General features: G+C 38.0%; 1 protein-coding gene across 2 annotated transcripts in view; it reads right to left on the bottom strand.

Annotated features, from left to right (window-relative positions):
- MAP3K13 (mitogen-activated protein kinase kinase kinase 13) overlaps window positions 1–8,836 on the bottom strand; it is a 195,986-nt gene extending 187,150 nt beyond the window's left edge. Inside the window, exons 1-2 of one of the 2 annotated variants that reach the window (XM_054550329.2) lie at window positions 8,730–8,836; window positions 6,136–6,262 (exon numbers count right to left, since the gene is read on the bottom strand). The gene's annotated coding sequence lies outside the window, so the exon portion shown is untranslated. 2 annotated transcript variants of the gene reach the window in all.
- Window positions 8,837–15,096: the final 6,260 nt, after the last annotated feature.

The following is a 15,096-nucleotide window of genomic DNA, read 5'->3' as shown; positions in this document are numbered from 1 at the left end:
TACTTTTGTGAGAGGGTTCAATGGAGGGCTTTAATGCAGACGAGACTTGAAGCTTTTGAAGAAGATCTAAGTCTTGATGAGGTTATTCAAACTCAAATCTTGAATGCATAATGATGATAGGCCACGGTCTTCAAAAACGTGGTACTTGATGCTTGAAAACAAAACAAAACACAAAAAAATTCTACTACAAGTCTAATAATTTTTTAAGGGAAATTAAAAACTACTTTTTGGTCAGTAATTAATCAGATTACTAGATACCATGCTAAAAGAACAAAAGGAGAAAATCAAAAACAAAGAAAAGGAAAAAAAAATTTTTGAAAAGGTACAGTAGACAGAATGGCTGAATATGTTCATTGGCTTATCTCTTTGATTAATACCCTTCACTGAAAATTGCAACAGAATTTAAAGTTCTTACAGATTCTCCCTGGGGCTGTAGTCAGATACACTGATTTAATGATAATTTATTGTATGTCTTTGATCTCTATCCATGATATCAAATTGTCTTAAAGAGCTTTTGACCTCTGAAAGCATAGCCAAAATGCTTGTTGGAAGAGATAGCATAAAATGATGTTCACTTTGTGGGGTAGGGAAATAAACTGATGTGGAAGTATTATGGTTCAAAAATATTGTAACATTTAAACAGGGAGAAAAAGAAACAAAGCCTTCAAATAGAAAAATTCAGACCCCTTTGCAAGGTTCAAATGAAAAACATATAGTAAAAATATTGTAAACATGTGCATGATGCAACAAAAGACGGGTTATAGCCCTCTGAAATTTCAGCACAGTAAATAATTACCAGAGGCCTCTGTCCCTCAGGGTATACTAGCCTCTGTTCCATACCTCTCCCTTCTCTTTTTCAGAAGAGGTTTTTAATCTCACTGACTTAATTTTGTGCTCATTCTGTTTATCTTATATGCTTGTATAAACCTGCCTAAAAACTAATAATAATAACAGCTAATATTTACTGAATCTATACTTTGTGCCAGGCACTGCTCTAGACACTTTATGTAGATTAATTCCTTTAATCCTCACAACAGTCCATGAATTAGATACTACTATTGTCTCCTATTTACAGATAAAGAAACTGAAGTACAAAAAAATTAAGAAATTCAGGTAATTACCCAGCTGGTAAATAGTAGAGACGGGATTCAAACTTGGGCTCTCTGGCTCCAGAACAGAAAGCAACACCCACCACTCTACAAAATTGGTTTCAATACAACAGAATTTACCAGGACCAGGGCTTTATCTTAATCAGCATTGTGCCATGTCACAATCTTTCACTTCATGTTATGATTAGAAAGCACAGTGACTAATATAAATTCCCCAACAGTAGTAATATAGAGTCCGTTTCAGCAGTCACTGCTCAGAAGTGACACCCTGTGGGAATGTCAAAGCAGTTTAAAAATGAAGCACGCACTAAAATATTATAGTGATAAAGGATTCTGACAACTTTACTCCTTTTTTTGCTTAGGTATATTTTCTATAACCTAATTTTTGTAAAGTGGATATGAATTACTTGTATGATTTTTTAAAAGTTTTTTCAAGCATGCCATCACCATTATTGGCATTATATATATTGAACTTACGCTAAAACTATTACATAAGTTTGTTCTTGCTCTACTTGAATAGGCAAAAAAAAAAGTTATTCAAGATAAAGTAAGCTTTATGGTAATAATGAAATAATAATAATAGCTACTTTTACTTAGGCAAGACTTTATATACATTAACCTTCAGTAAATTCCTTTTTACAGCTGAGGAAATTGAGGCTTGAAATGAATAATAAAACTTAATTAATAGACTGCAGCCCAGATTCAAATCTGTCTGTATTACTCTAGAGTTTGCGCTCTTTCCACTATACAATGCAGCCTCTCCAAATGCCAAAATATCTGTCCGACTGTCTTTTGTTATTAAACACACTGAAGAGATCTTTCTAAAATTCAGGTATTCTTCCTTTCTTCAATAGAAAATACTAAACATAAATTATTTCTGTTCAGTCAGGGTTATCATTTTGAACATCCATTAATATAGAGCTGTTTTCATCTTATCAAAAGGACTCAGGTTGCTACAATTTTAAATTAGCTGGTCTGCTTTATGAGTTTTTTCTTTTTTTCTTTGCCTCTAATAGAAGCACCTGGACTATTCATGATTTGTTACTTCTAATATCTCATGGAGTTAGATACCAGCTAATTAAGCCTATCAGAATTGTGTCTAAAATAAAAGTAAACTGAGTAAGGACCTGAGAAACGCATGTTAATTTTATGTCTTATAATTTGAAGTTCAAGTAATTTTAAAATTTATGTCCTGGTTATGGGTGAGGTAAGGTTGGTGGATAAGTGACCAGTGGATATGTTAGCTATCAGTATTTAAATATAGGAATAAGAGATTAAACCCATTGACAATAAATCACTTCATTACACTATAAAAAAGTTTTTAGGATTTGAAAGAGGCCTCCGGAATAATCTAGTACACTCTCCCTTACAATGAAAAATCCCCTCTACAGTGTTCCTGATGTTCAAATTCTGCTTAAGCAACCCTAATTACCAGGAGTTCACTGCCTCTCAACACAGTCTGCTTCACTGCAAACTATTAATAGTTCTATACGTTCTCTTATTTTGAATGAAATTTGGCCTCAAATAACAGAGAACAAGCATACTTCCTATGGAGTTTCTCCAACCCTTCCAAAGTCTTCTAAAAAGTCCCAGTCCCCTCAATCTAGATCATCACAATTACCCTTTTATAGGATCAAAACTTCGATTAAAAACAGTTCTCCTGTTCTGCAAGGTAATCAAATCCGTTTTTGTGTATTAATGTTTTATAGGTTAAAGGGATCTGTTTAATCTTGGTTAATCTCGGTCATAAACAATTGGAATGCTAGGAAAGACTTATGTTCTAGTTCAATTCAAATTGAACAGCAATAAATTTTTGAGTTCTCTCTTCTTTCTGCCCTCCCCAAAACAACACACAACAGAATCTCAAAAAAGATGGTTAACATAATAGTTTATGTTGCTACATTTTAATTTTCTCACTTAAGCTTAGGTCTGCCTTCCTGTCATTTCGACTCTGTGAATAATCTTAAAACTTCCAAAATTATTTAAGCTACTCGCAAAATCACCAACTAGCCTATGACAGGCCCAGCTCTAAGGCCTTAATGCACTTATTTATTTATTTATTTATTCTTATTGACTAACTCGATAACTTCCTATCTGGTTTTCTGGAATATATATATATACACACACACACATACACATACATATTCTCTCTCTCTCTCTCTCTCTCTCTCTCTATATATATATATATATACACACACATATATTTCTGGAATATATATATTCTCCCTATATAAAGTATATATATTTTTCTGGAATATATATATTCTCTCTATATAAATATATATATTTCTGGAACATATATGTATGTAATATACATAGATGTAGGTATAATATACTATGTATCTATGTACACACATATATACACACACATACAGAAGCAACTTTCCTCAATTCTGTGTTTTCTACATGTAATTTTTACATTCAGGTTCATCTCCTTTCTTTCCATGTCACCTTTACCATATTCTATCCTCTTGATTTAGGAAAACAATCTGTCCTTGGATTCAATTCATTGCTATCCATTCACTTAGCAAGAATAAGGAGTCTAAATCTAGGCATCCCACTCACTGATTTCCCCTTCATGATGATAGTGATTAATCCCAAGGACATTAGGAAACAAAGCATCATTTAACAGAGATGACCACATGCAAAATACTCTGCCAAGTTTGCCCAGGCTGGAGTGCAATGGCACAATCTTGGCTCACCGCAACCTCTGCCTCCCGAGTTCAAATGATTCTCCTACCTCAGCCTCCCAAGTAGCTGGGATTACAGGCATGTGCCACCATGCCCAGCTAATTTTTTGTATTTTTAGTTGAGATGGGGTTTCTCCATGGTTGTCAGGCTGGTCTCGAACTCCCGACCTCAGGTGATTCGCCCACCTCGGCCTCCCAAAGTGCTAGGATTACAGGCATGAGCCTATAACTTCTTTTATTCTACTAATCATGACTCAACCCCTAGTTAGCAGCCTTCATTATGAATTTCAACAGACACACAAAAAGTTGTATCATATAGGTATGTATCTTATAAAGCCTATTCTCAAGCAAGTTTCTAATGAAATCCCTATTAAAAAATAAAGATTATTATTTAAATTTTTCATATAATTCATTTTACTTATCTATTACTACTATTCCAAATGTCCTACAATAAAAATGTGGGAAGACAAAAATGTTTATCAAAGTAAAAGTCACCAGAATTTTCTGCTGCATTCCCAAGGCAGATAATCAGCCAATTCAAAGTAATACAAAATGAGATTACCAATTATACAAATTATTTTTCTGGTTTGCTGATTTTACTAACAGAACAAGCTATTCTTCGAAATGCCTTAAGCCAGTTCTAAACATCAAGAACAAAGTAAAATAATAAGAGTTGTTTAAAAAGTCCCTAAATAGCAATTCAAATAAAACAAAGTTCATCCTATTCAGTAATACTGTGAAGTTCAGAACTATGCCACTGCAATACTAACCTAGCTTGCAAACAAAGGTAACACCCATGGTATCACCTGGTCAGGTCAGCAACATGCAATATACGGTAAATGAATACTGAATTCGGCAAGACTAAGCACTGAGTATTCTTAAGATCTTAATAGTAACAATCTAACGTCAAGGTTTAAAATCTATTACAATGGACTGGAATAGACTGCAGCTCTGAAAAAAACTTAACTCATTTGTGTAACCCTACTTCTTCTAAATAGTCCAAGTATTATAAGAACAGAAAGTCATAAGGGAATAGTAAAAGGCTCTCATAATTGTTAAATTATCCTAAAGCCTTGCTGTTTGTTTCTTAGTATTATGAAAATACAAACATGCTCATAGTAAAAAAAAATCAACCCAGCAGAAATAGTATATGGAAAAAATGTGAGATGTAAGTCTCTTCTTCCTACTCTAGGCCTCTAGTCTCATTCCCCAGGGTAATCTGTCAATAATTCCTTACACTGGTTTGAAGAAGTTTTGTTTGTATGTATATAAATGTATGCTTTATATAAACACAAATGAAAACATACTATATGTAAAGTTCTTTTTATTGTTTTCTCAGTTAACAACGTATATTAGAGATTTTTCCATATCTGCATCTCTGCACCTACTTTGTCCTAAGAGCTGCAAAGTATTACTCTGTATAAAGGCAGTCATTTAACTAGACCTCTGTTGAAGCACAGGCTATTTCTAGCAGGTTGATTTTTTTTTTAATTTCAAACAATATGGTGACAAAAATCTTTGTATGCAAATTTCTGTGTGTAAGGCCAAATAGATCTGAAAGATGAATTCCTAGAAGTACTGCCTGCTATAGAATTAAACAAATTCTAAACAAGAAGCCAGTGTATCTACAAAGGAGACCAGCAAAAAACTGTAAGTTTAATGCTTAGTGATTAAAAGGTGAAAAATATTATCATAAAGTGAGAAGTTAAGGTTCTGAAAATGAACAAACTGATCAATTAAAAAAGGCAAAATGGGAGAAAAGAAATTTTGCCCCCTTGAGACAGAAAGATAAAAGGCCTGGAGAATCAACCACCAAACAAAATTTTTTTAAAAGAAGAAGAAAGAAAAAATAAAATAGTATAAATAAGGCAGAATAAAGAAACAAAGACATTTTTTGGCCTCTTTTCTTGCTTAAACCTGAGGCACAAGATAAAATTGATCACTAGATTTGATACATATACTATTACATAGCAAAACTTGGATGCAAGATAATTTAAATGACTATTTGAGGCCTCATTTCTACACGGATCCACAGATTAAATTATTTCTACCTGGATGTAAAGTTTTGAAAGGAGGTTCCCCCCTAAAAAAAGAAAGCAGAGCAGTAGCCTTCCAGGAACAATATAAATATAGCTTGCCAATCTTAAATTTCTGATCAACTTTACAGGAAAATAAGAACAATTGCTTCATATATACAAAACAAACCTCTCTTTGGAAGGTCTTGATTAAAACATAGATTAAGAACTGTATTTTTCAATTACAATCCTATAATTTCCTAGGCAAATTTAAGATTGGTCTACCATCTCACCAAACATAAAACACAGTCAACTACTTACCTCTCCCAAAGTGCTAGGATTTGAATGCCATAATACATATTGACTCATGTTTTTGTCCATTAATGGTCCGTGGGTTTCTTCAAATGAAGTCCATTTTAGAGTCCATAGATATCAGTGTTCTGCAAAACTAAAAACCTCAAGAATGTCAATGTACAGACCTAAGGTACCACTGAGATACCAACTCATTATGAATAAAAGTTATACTACACAGACATTTAGATGTCCAGAGTTTAGTGGACATCACATTGAACAGCAGATTGACACTGAACAGGAGACTGAGGTAGCAAAATTAGACTGCATTTTTAAGTAAGACAATAATATTAACATAAATCTACAGGATCTCAAAACATGACTTTGTACCATAATTTTATGTATTCTAAGGGTGGCACCACAGTAACAGTATACACAAATGGGCATGATTCTGGGCACTTTCCAGAAATTGGGAACACAAGGTTTAAGGGTATGTAAACTTAAAATTTAAACAGTGCAATAATATATTTACATGTCAACTTTTTGGAGTTTTCAACCTATTTTAAGAACATATTAGATTTTTACATCTAAAAAATGCTTACGAGTTTCATCTTCATAAAACACACACACACACACACACACCCGTATGACATAAATTCAGGGTTTCCTACCCCACTATACCCAATCTAACAGTAAGATTCTGAAACCAGAGCTGCTATCTCATTATGTAGCCCATCAACATTCACCTCACTGGACTAGGTAGTAATTCATGCCAAGATTTCATTACACAGCCTGATGACAGTCTCATCTGCACTTTTTTTCCGTTTGACAACCAAAACCAATCTGGTTACAGTAGTTGTTTTTTAGGTCCCTGCCCACTTTTTATCACATTTTTAAAATTAATTTTTATTTTTTAAATTTTATTTATTTATTTATATTTTATATTCATTTATTTATATTTCCTGAGGAGTTAACTCTGTCGCCCAGGCTGGAGTGCAGTGGCACAACCTCTGCTCCTGCAACCTCCCCCTCCTAGCTTCAAGCGATTCTCCTGCCTCAGCCTCCCAAGTAGCTGGGATTACAGGCTCGCGCCCCGCCCGGCTAATTTTTTCCATATTTTTAGTAGAGATGGGGTTTCACCATGTTGGCCAGGCTCGTCTCGAACTCCTGACCTCAAGTGATCCGCCCACCTTGGCTTCGCAAAGTGCTGGGATTACAGGTGTGAGCCACCATGCCCGGCCCCACTCGTTATCACATTTAAGACACCTAAACAAGTACTTCCAACAAAGGAAACAGTTTAATCTTCTTTTGGGGACCCTCTATTAATACAACTGTTTGGAAGGAGTTAACCTTACTTATAAACACCAGCTGTAATCTCTGGATTTTTATAAATTACTATTTTCATTTTTATAATGGAAAATATAAGGTATATTCTCAATTATAACATTTTTAGTGAGTTAAAATTCTCACATCTCAAATGTAAGTAGTACACTTACTTATAAGATAAGGAAGAAAACAAGAAAAAGGAAAGTGGCCGCGCGTAGTGGTTCAGGCCTGTAATCCCAGCACTTTGGGAGGCCGAGGCTCTACTAAAAATACAAAAATTAGCTGGGGGTGGTGGCGCGTGCCTGTAATCCCAGCTACTTGGGAGGCTCTGGGAGGAGAATTACGTGAACCAGGGGGTCGGAGGTTGCAGTGAGCGGAGATCGCCACTGTACTCCAGCCTGGCGACAGAGAGAGACTCCGTCTCAGAAAAAAAAAAAGAAAGAAAGAAAAAGGAAAGTAAGTTTACTTTGCTTAAAAGAAAGCATTAAGAACAGTCAGCACTACAACAGCAGTTTATTTACAACAGTGCAACTCCTCCCTGGTATCATTTCCCTACAAGTTCTTCCCAGAAAAGTAAAGGAACCTGAAAGAAGCCAAAGTAAATGACTCATCCTCTCCACCCGGATAAGAATACTAAGACACATTTCTAAATTTCAATAACCATAAAAAACAAAACTAACAAAAACCAACAATGTCCTGGGTATCTCCTGCACGAGCATCCTCATAAACCCCTGGTTAGCAAACTAAACTGGAGTCATTTCTACATTCAGAGGTTAGAATACTGAAATTTGGGAGAGGTTCTGCCAGGGAGCCAGAATCATGTTGGTTGGTTCATTCATTCATTCATTCCTTCCTTCCACAACATCTAAAGAATGCCTACTTGCGACAAGGCACTGTGCTACGAGTTAAGAGACAAAAAGTCGAGGTCCCTGTCCCCTATTAGCAGAACAGGTCGGGGTAGGTGAACCCTAGGTCAACTCATCTCAGTGCCCCAGGCTCCGTCTCTCCAACATAAGCGCCAATGATCGGAAACCCATGACCCCCAGCCATGTCTGATTCCTAGAAGACTCAACCTGTCTGTATTTCCTCGACGACTTCGGGCCCTCAAGACCAAGTTCCCAAGAGTTCTCCATATCCTCAACCCCTCAGAGTCTCATGCCAAGGAGCCTTTTCTCCAGCCACCACCTAATGCTGTCCATTACCTAAGCTGTGTCCACCCGCGCTTAGGGCCCCGAGCGACCTAGGCCATCAACTCCAGCTGCCACCCTCGCCCCCGTTCAGATCCGCCCGCAGGTTACCTGTCGGGGATCCGAGGCTCCCAGCGCATCCCAGACGCTCCGCCCCACCCATGGCGTCACCCTCCACAACCAGGTACCGCCTCCCCTGCGTAACTTCCCGTGCGCCACGTCCGGCCGGAATTCCACCGGACCCGCAGTCCCGCTGAGCGCGCGACTCGGCCAGTGACGTCACTTCCGACCTGTTCTTTGCGTTCACCTGGCATCCTGATGCGCTCCAGATCTTCCTTGTCGGATTTTATTTCGCCAGTTTGCTTCTCCGCCTGTGTATCTAGCCTGGAAAAGTGCATGTTATCTTTTTGCAAACTTCTTTAGCCTTCTTTTCGGCAGCCACTGCCCTCTGCTCCTTCTGTAGCTTGGACTCATCACTGGTCAAATTCACCTGGCCTCTTGGAGAAATCATGATTGTTACTGTGATTTTTCTTATTTATCTACCTAGTGGAGTGCTAAGAGTGCAGGCAGTGAGGTTGTGCTATCTGGTTTCAAGTGCTGCTTCTCACTTGTAACAGTGTTACCTGGGCATGTTACTTAACCTCTCTGTGCCCACTTCAAGTGTGAAACATAATACTAGTACCTAGAAAATAGGACGATTGTATTACTTGAGATAATACGTGGAAAGCACTGGCACATTGAAAGCATTCGATGAGTGTTAACCATTACTTTTTGCACTACTATGCACTCTTATTCCCTGTTGGAACATACCTGTGCTTAAGGACAACTGGAACCAGATTTCCTGCTACCCTTTATGTTCCCCCCACTATTTTATTTTTACAGATACTCAGCTTTTAATTAATTGATGATGCCTGGCACCCTCTTCGGAACTGTGAGCCCCTCCAGACAAAGTTGGAATCTTATATAGAAAACAACCTTAACCCTGCTGGAAATAACCTGCTTAGTTATTGTGCTAGGTAATGGGGGAAAGTTGAATAAAACCCAGGCCTACCCTCAAGAACGTGGAGATAATAAATGATAGTGGGAGGAAGGAAGTCAACCCAGGAAAAAGCAGAAGGGACCAGCTGAGCTGAAGATTTATCCTTAGCATAAAAATTTCGCAGAATGACAGAACTGAAAGGAACTTTTAGAGGCAATCACTTAGTCAACCTCTTGCTGTTACAGGTAAGGAAAATTGGATCCAAAGAAGCGTCTAAATGTCACACAATGAGTTTCAATGCTATCACCAAAAGTAGAGTCTCGAAATGCCTGCCACCTCTCCCCATTCCCAAAATCTGCCTCAAAATGTTAATAAGGTAAGGGTAGATTCACTTTTAAATCCTTCCCTCTCAAGTGAAAAGGATTAGGAAAATCCCAGTCCTGGAGAGACAAGGGCAATGTAACCTAGATGCCGCCTAATTGTGATGAACATCTGAATGTTTGGTGTGGCCATTGCATTCATTTGAAACACAGTATTTCCGTTCCCCTGGCAAACTTCTTATATTTACCCAGAAGTAGAGAGTAAAGTATCAGCTCCTGTGAGCTCTACCTTCAATTTTAACTGGCTGGACAGGAATGAGTAACAGATCCGACAAACTCCAGAAGGTAATATAGACTCTGTGAATGCACGGTCAATGATGTGGCATAATTGCATTTAGTTTTCTCTAATTGGAAGCAATTTCTCTTAATAATTATTCAACCTTTGTTTAGGAATATGACAGAGCTAGCATAGGCATTATTATTATTATTATTATTGAAATGTTGGTAATGGGACCATTGAATGAAAAATAATTCAATATTAATGTTATCTCATAGGCCCATCTTGTTCCCTCATTCAACCAATGGCACTTTTTCTCCTTTGATACTAATATACTATAACTTAATACAAATAAATACAAAACAGGATGATACTTTAATCAAATTTAAAATCATTTGAATGATATATTTATGTTTCAAACAATCACAATTTACTTAGGTCTTAAAGTCAACTTGTTTGGGTTCTATGCCAAGCCCTGCTATTAACTAGCCATATGACCTTAAATCACTTTACCCCTCTGGCCTTAATTTCCTGTTTGTTCCATATAACAAACCATGTATTAATCTGTTTAGTAGAAAACCTGCATGTTCCTTATCACTGTGTCCACTAGATGGCAGGTGTTAAGGGACTCTTTTCCTTGCTTCCTTTCTGGCTAAACAAAAACGTCATTGTCCAGTACCACCTATCTGAACAACTCCCTATACTAGTGATGATTGAGTATCCCAAGACTTTGAGAGAGGATACGTCTAGAATGTTGAATGAATGAAAGGATTCCAGTATTTGTTCTGGGCCTTCTATCCCTTACTACTGCCACCCCTGCCCCTTCTATCCCTTACTACTGCCACCCCTGCCCCTTCTATTAAAACAGTTCCTCTTTTTAACCTATGGTGGTGGGAAGAGGAAGAAAAGATGAGATAACACAAAGAGGAGTTGGATTAGGAGGAGAACAGAGAAGAAGACATTGTATTGCATCTCAAAGTAAACATTGGTGCACTATGGTATTTTTGGATGGAATAATATGTCTAGGACTTATTTTAAAATAATACAGTATCAGATGATAACTATTTGTCATACATTGATATTGTTGTTACATTATATTCTTCTTTCTCTTTTTGTGCATGCTGGAAATCTTCCTTAATACAAAGTCAAAAATAAGAGATCATGAGTGCATTTCTCTTTCTATAGACAAGATTGAATTCAAACTAGCCCACTGAATCTCAGGATGTTTTTGCCTGATGTTACAGAAAACTTGTTACAGATTGGGTATTCCAGATTGGAGATGAGAAGATTTTTGTGAGGAATGGAGTGGAAGCAGGATTGTTCAGAGGAAGTAGTCGAACTGCTATTCAGGTCCAGCAAATCCTCAGCCATCCTGGGAGGGAGCTTTAGAGTAAGTATTGCCCATCAAGAGTATCGTTGTCAGGCTAAAATGGCCAGCCCCTTATACTAGATGCTGTCTGCCCTATAAAGGGTGTAATCTCAAGCAAGGTGGCCTTCTGCAGCTGAAGCAGACCCTGAAGAAAATAGCTGGGGGCTGCCTGCTAACCACATTCCCTACACCTGGGCAGCAAGTGCTTCCTTGAAAGGGAATCTGGACAGCGTATCTTTGCATCTTCCACAAAATGCAACACAAATTGGCTTAAACAATAAGGGCATATCTTGACTTCTATAACTGGAGTGTTATGACAGGCATCAGGGTTGGTTGCCTCAGCAACTCGACGATATCATCCAGGACCCGTATTTGTTTCTGTCATGCTCTGCCATCAGTAGCATCTTCTTCCACTTATGGCCAGCTTTCCTTGAGATGGCAAAATCGCTCTAGCAGTTTGTGTTCGTATCTACACACTGTACACACCCTGAGGGGATGGACACACGTTCAGTACAGGCATACCTCATTGTATTGTGCACCACTTTCTTGTGCTTCTCAGATATTGCATTTTTAACAAATTGAAGGTTTGTAGCAATTTTGTGTAGAGTAAGTCTGTCAGTGCCATTTTTCTAACAGCATATCTCTGTCACGTTTTGATAATTCTTGCAGTTTTCAAACTTTTCATTATTATTATGTCTGTTACAGTGATCTGTGATCAGTGATCTTTAGTGTTACTATTGTAATTGTTTTGGGGCACCATCAACCATGCCATTAAGACAGCAAATTTAATTGATAAATATTGTGTATGTTTTATTTCATCAATGGGCCTTTCCCCCATCTCTGTCCCTCTCCTAGGGCCTCCCTATTCTGAAACAAAACAATGTTGAAATTAGACCAATTAATAATCCTACAATGGCGTCTAAGTGTTGAAGTGAAGAGTCACATGTCTCTCACTTTAAACCAAAAGCTAGAAATGGTAAAGCTTAGTGAGGAAGACATATAGATAGCCAAGATGGGCCAAAAATTAGGCCTCTTGTGCCATATAGTTAGTCAAGTTGTAAATGTGAAGGAAATTAAAAGTGCTACTTAAGTGAACACACGAATGATAAGAAAGCAAAACAGCTTTATTGATGATATAGAGAAAGTTCTATTGATCTGGATAGAAGATCAAACCAGCCACAACATTCCCTTAAGCCAAAGCATAATCCAGAGCAAGGCCCTAACTCTCTTCAATTCTGTGAAGGCTAAGAGAGGTGAAGAAGCTTCAGAAGAAAAGTTGGAAGCCAGCAGAAGTTAATTCATGAGGTTTAAGGAAAGAAGCCTTCTCTATAACATAAAAGTGCAAGGTCAAGCAGCAAGTACTGATGAAGAAGCTGCAGCAAGTTATCCAGAAGATCCAGCTAAGATTATTGATGAAGGTGGCCACATTAAACAACAACAGATTTTCAATGAAACAGCCTTCTATTTTAAGAAGATGCCATTTAGGACTTTCATAGCTAAAAAGGAGAAGTCAGTGTCTGGCTTCAAAGCTCTAGAGGACCTGCTGATTCTCATTAGGGTCTAATGCAACTGGTAACTTTAACTTGAAGCCAGTGCTCATTTGCCATTCTGAAAATCCTAGGGTCCTTAAGAATTACGTTAAATCTACTCTGCCTGTGCTTTATAAATGGAACAAAAAAGCCTGGATGATAGCACATCTGTTTACAGCATGATTTACTGAATATCTTAAGCCCACTGGTGAGATCTGCTGCTTTAAAAAATAAAATCCAGCTGGGTGTGGTGGCTCACGCCTGTAATCCCAGCACTTTGGGAGGCCAAGGCGGGCGGATCACGAGGTCAGGAGATCGAGACCATCGTTGCTAACATGGTGAAACCCCATCTGTACTAAAAATACAAAAAAATTAGTCAGGTGTGGTAGCGGGCACCTGTGGTCCCAGCTACTCGGGAGGCTGAGTCAGGAGAATGGTGTGAATCCGGGAGGCGGAGCTGGCAGTGAGCCGAGACTGCGCCACTGCACTCCAGCCTGGGTGACAGAGCGAGACTCTGTCTCAAAAAAAAAAAAAAAAAAAAAAAAAAAAATTCCTTCAAAATATGGCAGCTCATTGACAATGCATCTGTTATCCAAAAGCTCTGATGGAGATATACAAGGAGATGAATGTTATTTTCATGCCTGCTAACACAGCTTCCATTCTGCAGCCCATGGATCAAGGAGCAATTTCAAATCTCAAGTCTCATTATTTAAGAAATACATTTCAGCCAGGTATGGTGGTTCATGCCTGTAATCCCAGCACTTTGGGAGACTGAGGCGGGCAGATCACCTGAGATCAGGAGTTCAAGACCAGCCTGGCCAACATGGTGAAACCCCATCTCTACTAAAAATACAAAAATTAGCCAGGCATGGTGGCGCATGCCTGTAATCCCAGCTACTCGGGAGGCTGAGGCAGAAGAATTGCTTGAACCCGGGAGGTGCAGGTTGCAGTGAGCCGAGATCGTGCCATTGCACTCCAGCCTGGGCAACAGAGCGAGACTCTGTCAAAAAAAAAAAAAAAAAAAAAGAAGAAGAAGAAATACATGTCATAAGCTATAGCTGTCAATAGATAGTGATTGCTCTGATGGATCTGGGCAAAGTAAATTGAAAACTTTCTGGAAAGGATTTACCATTCTAGATGCCATTAAGAACATTTGTGATTAATGAGAATATTTGACAAATTTGAAGAGTATTCTGAACAACCAACATAGCAACTAGAAATACCTTACCATATGAGAAATGATAGTCCCTGAAAAAGCCCCTAAGAGGAACGGCTTAGGGCAGACTTGTTAGTATCTTTAAATATTTGATGAAAGACCATTCTATTAAAGATAAATTTAATGTATAATGCTTGAGTAGGTAAAAGTATCAACATTAATAAGAGTTTGGAAGTTTGGAAGAAGTTGATTGCAACCCACATGGATAACTTGAGGGGTTCACGACTTCAGTGTAGGAAGAAACTGCAAATGTGGTAGAAATAGGAAGAGAACTAGAATTAAAAGTGGAGCCTTAAGATGGGACTGAATTGTTGCAATCTCATGGTAAAACTTGCAATCTCATGATAAAATGTGAAGGACTGAGGAGTTGCTTCTTATGAATGAGCAAAGAAAGTGGTTTCTTCAGATGAAATCTACTTCTGGTGAAGATGTTGTGAACACTGTTGAAATGACAACAAATGATTTGGAATATTACATAAACTTAGTTGACAAGGCAGCGGCAGGTTTCGGGAGGATTGACTCCAATTTTGAAAGAAATTCTCCTGTGGATAAAATGCTGCCAAACAGCATTGCCTGATACAGAGGAATGTTTCATGAAAGGAAGAATCCATTGATGTGACAAACTTTATTGTTGTCTTGAGAAATTGCTCCCTTTTCTCATCTGTCGCCAAGGTGCTCTGTTGTGAAGAAATTAAAGCTGCATTGGGGTGAGACCCACTTCACTCGGTGACTAACACTACACCTGGCAGAGACAGCCCTGCTTTACCCACACCACGGCCGCTGTCTTC

This window comes from Pongo abelii, chromosome 2 (genome assembly GCF_028885655.2).
Source record: "Pongo abelii isolate AG06213 chromosome 2, NHGRI_mPonAbe1-v2.0_pri, whole genome shotgun sequence".
NCBI lineage: Eukaryota > Metazoa > Chordata > Mammalia > Primates > Hominidae > Pongo > Pongo abelii.
Note: the sequence above shows the minus strand (reverse complement) of the source record. Positions and strands in the feature narration are given on the sequence as shown.